General features: G+C 41.0%; 1 protein-coding gene across 1 annotated transcript in view; it reads left to right on the plus strand.

The window, feature by feature from the left end:
- The window catches only part of LOC126470747 (homeobox protein GBX-2-like), a 466454-nt gene that overhangs the window by 445616 nt on the left and 4714 nt on the right, over positions 1 to 16124 (plus strand). The window lies entirely within an intron of this gene.

Below are 16124 nucleotides of genomic sequence, written 5' to 3' on the forward strand. Positions count from 1 at the left end.
AATAGTACGATAATAAAGTCATTTTTAAATTGTGAGCATAAATTGCGTGTTTTAGAGACTGGTCTTCTCACTGCAGAGCACAGGCTTCGAAAGATTCCTATTGGATATTGGACGAGATCAAAGCGAGGGGTGGCAGGGAGATAGATTCTGACTGGTAAACCTCCCCCTCCCCACCCCTTCCTAGGGGAGGGGGACGTGAAACGTGTCGCCATTGACCTTGAATATGACTTTAACAATTGAATCAGCTGCAATACGGCAACAAAGATTCCCATCTTGACATTCTGCTGTTACCTGCATCCACATGAAGTGCGTGGCAGAGAGTGATTACCATTATTCCACATATAAGGGTTTTTTCCTGTTCTGTTGGAGCGCGAGGAGAATGACTACTTAAAAGCATATGTACGCATTGTAATTTGTCCAATGTTGTGTTCTCGGTGCCTTCTGGGGTAATGGAGATACGTAAGGAGCTGTAGTGTATTCTCCGCTTAACACTATTTCCGGAAAACTGTGAATACTGCAAGATTTTGTAGGGTAGGTGACATGCGACAGTTCAAGTTTTTCCACTTCTCTGTGATTCTCACCTGTGATCCAAAAAAATTAATCATGCACTTTGCACTTGATCACAGCATGGGAATGTAGACAATAGTATAATGTCAAGGAGAGATTCTACATTGTCAAATTACAGCTGATGCAACTGTAACTGTTAGAGCAGAGTAAGTACACAGATATTTATAATTTTCTGGTTGCACTTGTGGAAGGTGTTTTTCTTATTTTTTGTGTGGACTCCACAGTTTTTTCGTATTTAGCTGTCCAAAATGCGTAATGAATTTGTGTACTTAATTGCAGGGAGAATTTATATAAACTAATATTCACAAAAGCTCGAGGAGTCACAATTTTTTTAAGATAAATGTTTAACGAATCGTATTAAAAGTAAATTAGACCTTTTTATGTTATCAGTTCATTCTATTTCTTAAATTTGTTCCTAAATGGTGCATATCAATGAAAACATAAGCGCTATTGAAAACTACATTTTTTTCTTCATGCTCATAGTGGATTAGGTATGCCCCCACAACAGTTGGATTGTCTGCTCCCTCCTTTTACTGTCAACATATTCCAGTACAATATCCTGTATAAAACAATTGATTGTTTTATTCCACAGCCGGTGTTGAATATCTTAATGACACTTAAAAGTCGGATACACTTAATGTTTTTAAGAAGAGTGTTGTAGATACAATCCTGCACACTTCCAAAATTGCCAATGGCTCCGCCGTAAAAATTGTAGCGACTTTAGGTAGGTTGAAAGATTTACTGACCTGAACTTGAGGGCAGAGGAAATGAGGTGCAGTAAGTGGCAGTTGAAAGTAGCAAAACGAAAGCTGAAGTTTTAAATTTCACGTTCAAGAAATCGTCCACACAGGAGAATCGTACAGGGTGCGACGAGGGAGATTTATTACTAAAAAAAAAAAAAATCAGAAAGTATTAGAGACATCAAGTTAATTCTTTTTTCTTTACAAAGAGTAATATCTAAGGTTTTGTTCCATTAAGTTTTGAAAATTATATCTTGAAGGTGATCTCCGTTCTGCTCAATGCGTTTGGAGAGTCGAAATCGGAATTTTCGGTCCACTTTTTACAACAAGTCTCTGTCCGCGCAACATGGTCATCGATGTTCGTGGTGTGTGAGCTGTGGCGTCATCTTATTGGAACCAGACATTATCCACATCCATTTCTTCAGGTTCTGGAAGAAAACTCTGTTCAATCATCTGAACATAACGCTCAGAGGTGGCCGTCACTACTTTATCGTTCTCTTCGATAAACTATGGGACAATAATACCAACTTTAGATAGTGAACACCAAACAGTCACGCGTTCTGTATGCAGGGGCTGCTCATGAAGTTCTCGGGGCTTCGTGCCACTCCAGTACAACATATTTTGGTTATTCACGCAGCCAGGCAAATGAGAATGTGCCTCGTCGCTGAAGTACACTAAGGTGTCATGAGGCAACTCATCGATCAAGGTTTCACACGCATTTTTTCGTGAAACAAAATCACGTGTATGAAGTGTATGTACCACTGACAGTTTATATGGATGTAATTTCAACTCTTGATGAAAAATTCGTCTCACTGTGCGTTCAGAAATTGCAAGGGCAGCTGCATGTTTGCGCAGTGCGAGATACAGAAAAAACTCAACGAGGGGGCGCTAAAGATATCTTGAGCTACCTTTACTTTAACCGTACTAAAAAATAATCAAGTCACATGCAAAGTTTAAGAAAGTTTTATTTAAACTGATTATACACATATACAAGGTAATGCCATCTTCTGATATAAGAAAGTTACAATTGTGGTTCTCTTCCTTAATGGTGAATTCTATGCGCCTATTCTTCCTGGCAAATTACTTACATCGTCAATAGGACAATCAATGTCAGGGAGAGTGTTCAATAGAGCTCTTGACTAATATTTGCACTTGCACTTGCTACAACTAGGACTTTTTACTTATTCAAAAAAATGGTTCAAATGGCTCTGAGCACTACGCGACTTCACTTCTGAGGTCATCAGTCGCCTAGAACTTAGAACTAATTAAACCTAACTAACCTAAGGACATCACACACATCCATGCCCGAGGCAGGATTCGAACCTGCGACCGGAGCGGTCGCTCGGCTCCATACTGTAGCGCCTAGAACCACACGGCCACTCCGGTCGGCTTACTTATTCATTCCTTAGTCTTAATATTTCTGCTTCTGAATGTAAACTAGCTTTGTATCCACTCCGGCCGGCTTACTTATTCATTCCTCAGTCTTAATATTTCTGCTTCTGAATGTAAACTAGCTTCGTATTCGGCAAATAGTTCGTATTTATAACTCTGCGTATCGAAGGTTCTCTGTAGAAAAAAACAGTAGAATATTTGCGACTGTTCTCGAAGGTATGTGTTAGCTATCTATGTACCAGACAGAAACGTATAAAATATTATGACGCGGGCAGGCGTGCTACGTAGGAAAGCAACAACTACTCGATAGCTCGATTCAGTCGAGTCGACTGACGAAAGAAACGAACGAATAGCGTGCGGGCTGACTGGCGGGGTAAACGCGGGTGGAAATGCGTGCGGCCCGCTGGGGGGGGGGGGGGGAGGGGGGCGAGGGGGGCACCCCGCGTGCCTCCATATTTATCCGCACTGTGTTTGCGTGCAAATCGCTTGGGGGAATTCAAAATCGACATCCTTACCCTCTCGATGTTTTCAGGCTTTCTGGTGGTTCTTGAAGGTTCTGGTTTCTTTTTGTGCACACTTCCAGTATCCATAAAGGTGTCTCCCCACATAACAATTGATTTGCCATAAGGAACACGACCTGCAGGCGCGATGTTGAGCTGTTTCCTGAATGTACGCTGAATTCTGATGACCGAACATCCATTCGAAAAGTAGGCCGCAACGGCGAACGCGCCCTCCTCTTTTGCTCATTGCATGATCGCTACTAAACTAACCTTAAAAAAAGTTAAGTCTCGCACTTTTGATTGCACTGAAACCCACACAACGATGAGTAACACCCGCTGTGTGCCGCGCATTTCAAATAAGAAAGTTCCCACGCCGCACCCTGTACAAACAGACCATCATTTGACCCTCGGACAGACTCCCGTATGGACGATATAGTAATAACCATCCCTGGCGTAGAGAAACAACTGAAGGATTTGAAAGCAAATGAATCACCAGGTGCGTATGGAATCTCTGTTTGATTTTACAAAGAGTTCTCTACGGTATTGGCCCCTTACCTCACCTGCATTTATCGTGAATCTCTCGCCCATCGCACAGACCCAAGCGACTGGAGAAAAGTGCAGGTGACTGCAGTATATAAGAAAGCTAAAAGAACGGACCAGCAAAATTACAAACCAGTATCCCAAACTTCATATGGAATAAGTTCACATTTCTCTGCCTCGTGATGACTGGGTGTTGTGTGCTGTCCTCAGGTTAGTTAGGTTTAAGTAGTTCTAAGTTCTAGGGGACTGATGACCATAGATGTTAAGTCCCATAGTGATCAGAGCCATTTTTTAAGTTCACAGATGGCTCGATGGCTTCTTAAATAATAGAAACCAGTATGCTGTTCTCGACGGCCAGTGTTTATTCGAGACAAGGGTAACGTGAGGAGTGCTCAGTGGATGCGTGATAGGACCGTTGTTGTTCTCTATATACATAAATGATTTGGCTGACAGGATGGGTGGAAGTCTGCGGTTGTTTGCTGACGATGCCGTGGTGTGCGGTAAGGTGTCGAAGTTGAGTGACTGTAGGAGCACTTAGACAAAATTACCAGTTGGTGTGATGAATGGTAGATAGCATTAAATGCGGAAAAATGTAAGTTGATGCGGATAATTAGGAAGAAAAAAACGGTAATGTTCGGATACAGTATTAATAATGTCCAGCTTGACACAGTCAAGTCGTTTAAATATCTGGAAACAATGTTGCAAAGCGATATGCGGTGGAAGGAGCTTGTGAAAACTGTGTTGGGAAGACGAATGGTCGACTTCGGTTTATTGGGAGAATTTTAGGAAGAAGTGGTTCACCTGTAAAGGAAACAGCATATAGGACGCTGGTGCACCCTATTCTTGAATACTACTCGAGTGTTTGGGATCCGTACCAGGTCGGATTGAAGGTTCAAAAATGGTTCAAATGGCTCGGAGCACTATGGGACTCAACTGCTGAGGTCATTAGTCCCCTAGAACTTAGAACTAGTTAAACCTAACTAACCTAAGGACATCACAGACATCCATGCCCGAGGCAGGATTCGAACCTGCGACCGTAGCAGTCACGCGGTTCCGGACTGAGCGCCTGAACCGCTAGACCACCACGGCCGGCAAGGATTGAAGGAAGACATCGAAGCAATTCAGAGGAGGGCTGCTATATTTGTTACCTGTACGTTCGAACGAAACTTAAGTGTTATGGAGATGCTTCCAGAACTCAAATGGGAATTCCAAGAGGGAAGGCGGCGTTCTTTTCACGAAACACTATTAAAAAAATTTGGAGACCCGGCATTTGAAGCTGACTGCCGAACGATTCTACTGTCGCGAACATTGATCGCGTGTAAGGACCACGAAGATAAGATACGAGATATTAGGACTCATACGGAGGCGTACAGACAATCGTTTTTCCCTGGCTCCATTTGCGAGTGGAAGAGGAGGGAAAATGACAAGCAGTGGTACAGAGTACCCTTCGCCTCGCATCTTACGGTGGCTTGCGGAGTATCTATGTAGATGTAGATGTAGATCTAGGTGTAGATACTGGTACGCAGTTTATAGCCCCTATTTACTGCACTTTTTTCTCATTTTCGTCCAGACTACCACGTCTAAAAGTTGGCTACTCTACACTCAAAGCATCAATAGTTCCGGTACACATAATCCTGTCAGTTGTTTCCGGACAAGGCTTCCTTACCTCAAATTCATGCATATATGTTTCTCCATCGATCCTGAAAGTTTGTAACATCGTCTCGGAATCACCCCATACAACATGTATGTTGTGGGTGCACGTTGTGTGGGGTATAGCAAGTTTCGGAACTGAGACCACTCATGTACAATATCTGATAAAAAGTATCATGACACCCCTATGGAAAGCGGAATTTACCTCCACGTGTCACTAAAGGCGGATCCACAAGTATGAAAGGAGGCGGGGAGCACTATGTTGTCAGTAGAGAAGCAGTCGATCAGGAGAGCTCAGTGCTTGGAACATGGTCTAGTAATCGGATGTCATCTGAGTAATGAACCCATCAAGAACGTTTCAACATTTCTAAAACTGCGCAGGTCGGCAGCTGGTGATATGATTGTGAAGTGGAAACACGAAGGGACAAAAACAGTTAAACCAAGACGAGGCAGCCCTCTTCTTACAGATGGGCAGTCTAACAACCCTACCACAACAAAGGCCAAAAATTAATTATGATGTGTAGTGTTACTCACGCTGCTAAATATTGCATTTTTCGGGCAACAACAAAGTTATATTATGTGGCAGGTGTCATTAGAGCACCGTTAATAAAGTCATTTCATGAAATAATGGATAAACTAGGCACTCATTTTTTCGTGTTTCCCACGCTGATCTCTTTGTGAACTCATGGCTCAATCGTCGAAAATCTAGGTGGTGATGATTCCAAGCTCGGGTGCAGAAAGGCCTATGTGTTATTCTGCGAAGTTTTATAGATGTTTTTCATAAACCATTCTTGAAGATTAAACTCTTGCAAGTTAGCACAATGGTGATGTAAAAAAGTAATCAGCACTCCGAATTTAAGTTACACTTCTTTTTTATTACTTTTGTTGCAATATCACGTAACACACAAAACATCACTTCACAATATAAAACATACTTGAAAATATCTTCCTCACCGTTAAAGTTCACATTTTATAAACTGACTACAATTTGCGTCTTTTCAACATGACGACCAAGACTTGACTTTCTAATAACCGCTTACACGCCCAAAAATCAGAGTTACAAATACGTCAAAGATAATAGTGACAAAAGAAAGAATACACATAAGAATAATGTCATTGCAATATAAACATATCGATGTATCAAAGAACCTCTACATTAATGAAATCAAATCTGAATGTTGTCACAGAAATATGTTAACTACTTTACAGAAACACAGTAGAATATTGCTGGTATCGAGAGATTGAGGTGAGCTGCCGTAATGGTTACGTAATTCAAGTACCATTACTGCAGAGGGTGGCTGTAAATATCGCACGTAATCAGCAGAAAAGATCATTTCTGCGTTTCTACGTGTTACCAACAGGACAGGAGGCACAGTGACTCTGCGTAGTGAGTTAAAAACAATCGGGTGCAAAGGTCGAGCGGCTCATAAGCCACACTCTTCTGTAGTGAATCTATGCGACTGCTGACGTGGTGTAAAAACCAGCACCACTGTACAGTGAAAGATTCGAAACGAGTGATTTGGAGCGATAAGTCACCTTATATCCTGTGGCAACCACATGAAGGGATTTGGGTTTCACGAAAGCCTGGAGAATGTTACCTGCCATAGTGGGAAGTACGGAGGAGGTGATTTTACGCTATGTATTTGTTTCTCGTGACTAGGGTGAGGTTCCTTTTTGCGCTTAAGAGTCCGCCAGATGTGGAAGGATATGAATACATTTTACACCATTGGGTACTGCGTAAAGTAGAGGAACAGTTCTGAGACGATGATTGTATCAGAAAAACTACAAACCCTCTCCTAAATCGGCATCTGTGAGGCAATAGTTTGTAGACAACAACATTCCTGAAACGAAATGGTGTGCACAGAGTTCCGACTCGAAGCCAACGGGACATCTTCAGGATGAGTCAGAAAGTCGACTTCGCTCAATACCTTCTCTCGTTTCGGATTTTGAGGAGGAATGGGCCGCCATTCCACCACAGATATTGAAAGTGTTCCCAGCAGAGTTCAAGTCGTAATAAGGGTGGCCAAATTCCATGTAATGTATGGTACGGTGTTTGCTTACTTCCGCTGGCCGCAGGTATGATTTATAAGTAATATTTGAGTGCAGAAGCACATACATATATTGAGTTTGTCCCTATTTTTGAACTGTTCGCATCATATCTTTGTTTCCGGCATCGGCAGGAAAAGTGGTGTGTTTTGGAAACATGGAGTGCTGTAGTATGTTTGAGTAGTAATGATCAGTGCAAGCAAGAAGTGGAGCTGTCCCCAGGTGACGAACTTGTAGGTTGGCGGACAAGTAACGGTCAGCGCAATCCTGAAGTCACTGTTACTAAACGCAGCACTTAGTCGTCTATGATATTAGTGGCAGCTTCGATCAGCGTATAGGTGATGTCCCCTACAGTGAGAACAAATAGCTATAGCTGAGGCTTAGGATTCGACAAGGTGGGGCGGCTGGTAAATATCCAAATTGCCGTTACTTCTGTTATGCCGTTGTGAAAGACATGTAACTTGTCTGTGTGAGCTTTACATCTATCTTTGCCGTTTACAAGAGCCTGAAAACTATTTTTGCGGTCAGTCAGAAATCGATGGAGAACATACTGATCATAATTTGCATTCTGCAAGTCCACCTAAATCTTTGTGCTCAGTGAAAGAAAATGTTTCTACTTGCTATTTACACAGTGGGATCAGGAACTATGACTATAAATAAAAGTTTTGAGTTTTAACTGATTGAAATAGTGAGCGAAATTTCACATGCACAAAATATATTAATACCCCTAATAATAATAATAATAATAATAATAATATCTCTTTCGCAAACAGCTCTATTAACAATTCAGAAGTGAACTCTACGGGAAGTTCTAAGTAAAATAGTCTATGGTCCTGACTTCCGACCACCAAAAGATAATTCCTCGCCGTAAAAGTGGAAAACAATCACGCCAATTGCCAAGAGATTTTATGATCATTACGGGCGGCACACAAACAGTTAATATCTCTGTCATTTAGCAATTTACAACCTTCTTAACTTTTATACAAATAGAGTTAAGTTTGCTTCAATTACTGAAAAACTTTTAGCTCGATTGCATTTAAATGTCTACTGGAGTTTGTAGAACGGACCCGACAGATATGACCCCTGAACTGCTTCTTTAACATTCCTTGTATTCATAGTTATTTGCAATACATTCTTGTACATCGGTACAGTGGTATTATACTATTATTGTAATCGAGTGCTGTAATTAGAACTTTCTATTACAAACACAAATGATACGTAATCTGTCATGAATAGGGACGTTTTTGTTTCAAATTGGGATTTTCAGTAAATAACTTGAAAACTAATAGAGGTTGCTTACTGGTGTCACATATATAGGGTTTTTACTTGTAGCTGAAGTTACAAGCGAATTTTCATCGCCGGCCGAAGTGGCCGTGCGGTTAAAGGCGCTGCAGTCTGGAACCGCAAGACCGCTATGGTCGCAGGTTCGAATCCTGCCTCGGGCATGGATGTTTGTGATGTCCTTAGGTTAGTTAGGTTTAACTATTTCTAAGTTCTAGGGGACTAATGACCTCAGCAGTTGAGTCCCATAGTGCTCAGAGCCATTTTGAATTTTCATCTTTCTGAGCCTGATATTTAGCGCCTTCAATTTTTCGTAAAAACACTTATTTTGACCAAAACATTGCTCTGATCAAGTTGAAACTTGTAAGTTTTAATTGGAACATACTGACCAATTTTTAGGTTTCTAGTTTTATTATTTAGCGCCACTTGCGTTTTTCTTACGTTCGTATATTTTGTTTAACATATTCATTTGGTCATTTCTGAAACCTTACAATGTTAACAGTAATATATTGAAGCATGCACAGTCGAAGTTTGGAAGTGGTGTTTTAATTTGCAATTTCACTCTTAGATTGTGGTGCAGTCCATTGTTTGTCAAGTACAGTCGCCTTTGATGACGTGGTGCTGGTAATGGTGAAGTGAGGTAAGCCCAGCGCACTCGCTCGTCTCACAAGGGAACCTCCCCATCGCAACCCCCTCAGATTTAGTTATAAGTTGGCACAGCGGATAGGCCTTGAAAAACTGAACACAGATAAATCGAGAAAACAGGAAGAAGTTGTGTGAAACTATGAAAAAAATAAGCAAAATATACAAACTGAGTAGTCCACGTGCAAGATAGGCAACATCAAGGAGAGTCTGAGCTCAGGAGCGTCGTGGTCCTGTGGTTAGCGTGAGCAGCTGCGAAACGAGAGGTCCTTAGTTCAAGTCTTCCCTAGAGTGAAAAGATTACTTTCTTTATTTTCGCAAAGTTATGATCTGTCCGTTCGTTCATTGACGTCTCTGTTCACTGTAATAAGTATAGTGTCTGTGTTTTGCACCGCAAAACCGTGCGATTAGTAGACGAAAGGACGTGTCTCTCCAATGGGAACCGAAAACATTTGATCGCAAGGTCATAGGTCAACCGATTCCTCCACAGGAAAACACGTCTGATATATTCTATACAACACTGGTGACGGCATGTGCGTCACATGATAGGAATGTGTTGTCGGCCCACCTAACTTGTACACTTGGCGAATGGGTAAAAAGATTCTTCTACCTTGCCCGATTTAGGTTTTCTTGTGGATGTGATAATCATTCCCAAAAAAGTGATGAAAACATAAGAGCTTGTCATATAAACTGCAACAAATGAATGCAACAGTTTCACAGTCGCACAGTTTTCCCCGTGCTCTGTCAAAAACGTACGTTTTTAACGTTTTCAAATTTTTCCGTGTGTAGACCGTCAAGTCCTGCATATGTCCAAGCAAATCTGAACATGTCCTGGAATTTTGGAACAGAGACGTCAGTGAACGAACGGACAGATCATAACTTTTCGAAAATAAACTCTTCACTCGAGGGAAGACTTGAACCAGAGACCTCTCTTTCCACAGCTGCTCACGCTAACCACGGGACCACGGCGCTCCTGAGCTAACACTATCGTTGATGTTGCCTATCTTGCGCATGGACTACTCAGTTTGTATATTTTGCTTATTTTTTTCATAGTTCCAAACAACTTCTTCCTGTTTTCTCGATTGATCTGTGTTCAGTTTTTCAAGGCCTATCCACCGTGCCAACTCATAACTAAATCTGAGGGGGGTGCGATGGGGAGGTTCCCTTGTCAGTACCTCTTACAGTGATATAGCGCTTGTTTCGCCTCAATGAGGTCTGTTACAATTGATGCAACTCATTTGGGTCGGACATTGTTCGCTGATGTGCCTATATTGGAGGCTATTAAAACATTGCCTCTCATCTGGCGCACAAGGATGTACAGGGCATCTAGTTCCACGAATAGCTACAGCGTCCGGTAAAATTTTAGTGTCTAACTTTAACAAGTAGGTTTGCAGTTTGTGAACTTGTTCTTCACCAATCCTTACCATAGTGCACACTAAATCTTCTAAGACCTAGAACGGGTAATACAGATTGCATGCACTCCAAAATCTCCGCTTCTTCAAGTTCTGTATCACCTTTTCGTATTTCTCCTTACTTGTGGACAACGAAAGAAGGGTAGCGAGTTGCTATATTTTTAAATTTTAATACTTTGCTAAATACTAGGAAACTGGTCTATCCTGGACTTTTTAATTCAACCTTCCCTTTTCGTTTTTCCAACGGAAAATATATTACTTATGATATATTAATTTCTTTAGTTTCGGTAAGAAATGGCTTACGATTTTTCCTAGAGACATTGGGAGCAGACAGTTTATGTGTTATCCCAAACTTTCCATATAAACTACGTACCGTATAGACCACCATCTGAACGGTTGTAGAAGTTAGTAGACCTCTGAGTAGTTACAGTCACCATGGGAGAAATGTTTATTACATTTTGTTGGTAGGAATCGGAAGCAAAAGCTACATTTAAAAGGTAATCAGTTACAGTTGAAACATTTTTAGCAGGTGACAACTTCATAAACTTCTGCAATAAAGGTATCTGAGTTCCGTAATTTAAGCCTTTGCCGCTTATTTCTCGCGCTGCGGAAGTCTTCAGTCTGTGTTTCATATTGAGTCATAACAGCCACTAACGAGTAGCTGGTAGCATCCATCGTGTTATTTATCATAGCTCCTGGAGAAGCTTGGAGAGAAGCTGGGCAGTCAGTTGTAGTCAGTGTTAACCAGAAAAGGCGTCGAAATCACCACCCCTTCAGCACATATCCTACGATACACGGTGAGGCTAGTCATCACCGAGAGAAAATCTAAATGGTATAGTTTGTTACAGATTACTGTATAAAACGTAAAACCAGTATTCAGGAAACTTAATGCACCACACAGAAGAACGACATCGGAGGATGTCTAATCACTTACGCGACGTTGAGTGTACTTCTTGTGACGCGTCTTGGAAAAGAAAATAGTTCATCGGTCACCAGAACACGCAAGCGGCTTTTTTTCGTGCGTCCAAACATGTTTTTATAATCGAGAAACAAAAACGAAAGCAAGACAGAATACTATTTAGTCCATGTTGGAACCTGTGAACTCCGCGACCGACAACCAGCCACGAATACTTTTTAAATGTTTTATTTTAGTAACATAAGCAGTTTCAGCCTACCACGCATGCCCATTTTGAGGTGGCTAATATTTCTCGTTACACAGATTTTCTGACCAACAGGATGTCATCTACCCAAAACTGTACAAGAATATGTGAGTAGTTAGCGCCACTTTATAAGTTGTTTCATTAATAAAAATACGTTAAAGTGATTTTATTTATTTATATATGATGCAACATTGTTGTGTTCACTTACATAAATTCCAGTAGATGTCGAATTGTTTAGTTGTGCACCATATGGTTTTCTAGTTCGTTGTATATGTAGTTGAATTCCACACACCATACATATTGTAAACAAATTACTGTGGCTCACTTTATAATATTATTAAAATGCATGTTGGGCACCACACATGTGCTATACATTTGATTCTTTTGTTTACATTACAAAGTTTATCATTAAGCAAGGATACAAAGATTTAATTCGTTAAATATTGAACAAGGATGTAAACTGAGCAAATCTCATGTACAACATGAAACATGTTAATGATAAGAAAATGTATGTATTCTAAGAGTAAACTTATTATTATAGGACAAATTGTTTTAGTAGGGTTTTTTCTCAGGGGAAATTACTGACTAAATACTGATTGCGTATTATGAAGTAGGTATATATTTCCACACATCTGTATATACAGTTATTCGATTATCACAGTTTATAAGTGAGTTGCAAAAAATACAAAATTACAATCTGGGATGGCGGAATGAGAACAACACATTTGTTCATCATCGTAGTTTATATTTATACACACATCAATAAAAGTTTTGAATCACCTCGGTTCCGAGAGTTCCGGAACCTGTACAGAAAATTGGAATAGAGATCAACATAAACATCATTTCCGCCATTTTTATTGCTCATGAAAACCACACTTTGCATGTTGTACCACCATATAGCGAGATTTTCAGAGGTGGTGGCCCAGATTGCTGTACACACCGGTACCTCTAATAGCCAGTAGCATATTCTCTTACAGTGATGCAGACCTGTATTCGTCGTGGTATACTATCCACAAGTTCATCAAGGTCCAGATTGTCCCACTCCTCAACGGCGATTCGGCGTATCTCCCTCAGACTCGCTGGTCGGTCACGTCGTCCATAAATAGCCCTTTTCAATCCATCCCAGGCATATTCAATAGAGTTCATGTCTGGAGAACATGCCGGCCGCTCTAGTCGAGCGATGTCATTATCCTGAAGGAAGTCATTCACAAGATGTGCACGATGGGGGCGTTAATTGTCGTCCATGAAGACGAATGCCTCGACAATATACTGCCGATATGGGTCCATTATCGGTCGGAGGATGGCATTCACGTATCGTACAGCCGTTACAGCGCCTTCAATGACCACCAGCGGTGTACGTCGCCCCCCCCCCCCCATAATGTCACCCCAAAACAGCAACGAACCTCCACTTGCTGCACTCACTGGACAGTTTGTCTAAGGCGATCAACCTGACCGGATTGCAACCAAACATGTCTCCGACGATTGTCTGGTTGAAGGCTTATGCGACACTACTCGGTGAAGAGAACGTGATGCCAATCCTGAGCGGTCCATTCGGCATGTTGTTGGGCCCATCTGCACCGCGCTGCATGGTGTCGTGGTTGCAAAGATGGACGTCGCCATGAACGTTGGGAGTGAAGTTGCGCATCATGCAGCTTATTGTACACAGTTTGAGTCGTAACACGACGTCCTGTGGCTGCACGAAAAGCTTTATTCAACATGGTGGCGTTGCTGTCAGGGTTCCTCCGAGCCATAATCCGTAGGTAGCGGTCATCCACTGCAGTAGTAGCCCTTGGTCGGCCTGAGCGAGGCATGTCATCGACAGTTCCTGTCTCTCTGTGTCTCCTCCATGCCCGAACAACATCGCTTTGGTTCACTCCGAGACGCCTGGACACTTCCCTTGTTGCCGCGCGGGGATTAGCCGAGCGGTCTGGGGCGCTGCAGTCATGGACTGTGCGGCTGGTCCCGGCGGAGGTTCGAGTCCTCCCTCGGGCGTGGGTGTGTGTGTTTGTCCTTAGGATAATTTAGGTTAAGTAGTGTGTAAGCCTAGGGACTGATGACCTTAGCAGTTAAGTCCCATTAGGTTTCACACACATTTGAACATTTGAACTTTCCTTGTTGATAGCGCTTCCTGGCACAAAGTAACGATGCGGACGCGATAGAACCGCTGTATTGACCATCTAGGCATGGCTGAACTACAGACAACACGAGCCATTTACCTCCCGCCTGTTGGAATGACTGGAACTGATCGACTGTCGGACCCTTTCCGTCTAATAGGCGCTGCTCATACATGGTTGTTTACATCTTTGGGCGGGTTTAGTGACATCTCTGAACAGACAAAGCGACTGTGTCTGTGATACAATGTCCACAGAAAACGCCTATCTTCAAAATTTCTGGGAACCTGGGTGGTGCAAAACTTTTTTTGTTGTGTATACAATTACATACTGATATCTTAAACTGCAGTGGTGTGACTGTTAGGGGTGCAAATTCTGATTGATTATTGTGAACAGTAAAAGGAAACTCGGAAAAAGTTTATTGGCTAGTTCCAGCTGCTCATGTAGAACGTGGTGAGGTGAGCTAAGAGTGTGTGTATACATATTACTAGTTGCCCTGAGGGTCCATTTTCTTGCCTTTGTTAGTGCCATGTAATATCTCTATGTTATCATTAATGAAGAGACAGAGTGATTCATGTGAATGGCTATTACAGATTTATTTAAATTTTTTAGTCTGAAAACATTCATGTGTTCATGATATGTTATACAGAAACTCCTGCCCATCTGTCCAAGATAAAAGCTTGGGAGACTGTCACGCCTAAGGTCGTGGTTTTGGTGCTGTGGATAATGTTTTGTTGCACATGTTTTTTAGTGTGGGAACTTATTTGTACTCCTGTCTTTTGGAAAAATATTGGAAATTTGGTATAATATTGTGCCTAGGAAGGGAATGCATGCAAATGGTTCCTTTCCTGCTGCTGGTTGTGAATTTACTAGAGATGATTTACCATCATTAATTTTATTGTACAGACAACCAATTATTTGTGGCTTATAGACATTATTTTTGGCTACAGTTTTAATAATATCGATTATTTCACCTTCACAGATGAACTGAAGGGAATTATATTTATATTGTTCAACATGAATCTGAAGGATGTCATTTTGTGGTGAATTTGATGCGATGAAGAATTTCATCTGTGGTGATTAGTTTTCCAGGAATTTCAAATGCAAGCTTTTGATTCAACTTTTTTTTATTCTAAGATTAAGAAAATTGATACACTTTTCCTGTCTGATGCTCAAAAGTGAATTTGATATTGTGGTACATGTTACTCATGGCATTTGGAAATGATTCTATTTCGTCTACTGCATGATCGACCAAGATGATAGTATCATCAACATACCTTTTGTAATAAATCAGTTTGCCAGTTAAATGCGTATAGGCCCTGAAAAATTTATTTTCCAGAAGGTTACTAAAAATAATGGCTAAAAGGCCTGCAAGACTTCTTTCCATTACTATGCCATTTGCCTGCATGTAGGTTTTGTTGTTGAATAAAAGTAGTTATGTGCTACAATTAATTTTATCATCTCTATGGCTTAGTGTATCTCTGCCTTGCAAAGCTGTTTGTTTTTTATGCAATAGCATTTAATTATTTAAATACTTTCTCTGGCAGTTATATTTTTCTACACGTTTACAATGTCCAGGAATGCAAATCTGATACTGTCTGGTATGTGTGCATCGCTTCTATCATTAATAAATTGTTGGGGCTTTCCAATAGAGAAGTTTTCTTCAAATGTGTAAAAGTTACTAAGGAAATATTTAAGCTTCTTAGAGGAGTAATAAGCTGGGATGTTCCTTGAATTAATAATTGGACTTATTGGGCACTGACATTTATGAATCTTTGGCTAACATCTTAGCTTATCAGGTACAGGGTTAGTGATTAAGCAACGTTGAACATCGGCATCTGATAAAAGTTAGTAGGCATTTGTACTTAATTTCCTATGCTGAGCTTGATATTTGGGTGTGGGATGAGTCTCCATTTCTTTAATGTTGTTTTGAAGAAATAATTGTAAGGTTTTGTTGATATAACCTTCTTCATACATAACTACTGCAGTATTGCTTTTACCTGCATTAACATCAAGGACTTTGTTATCTCTAAGTTTTATATTAATGCTAGTGAGTCTTTTTGAATCAGTTTCCCAGAACTGT

This window comes from Schistocerca serialis, chromosome 3, assembly GCF_023864345.2.
Source record: "Schistocerca serialis cubense isolate TAMUIC-IGC-003099 chromosome 3, iqSchSeri2.2, whole genome shotgun sequence".
NCBI lineage: Eukaryota > Metazoa > Arthropoda > Insecta > Orthoptera > Acrididae > Schistocerca > Schistocerca serialis.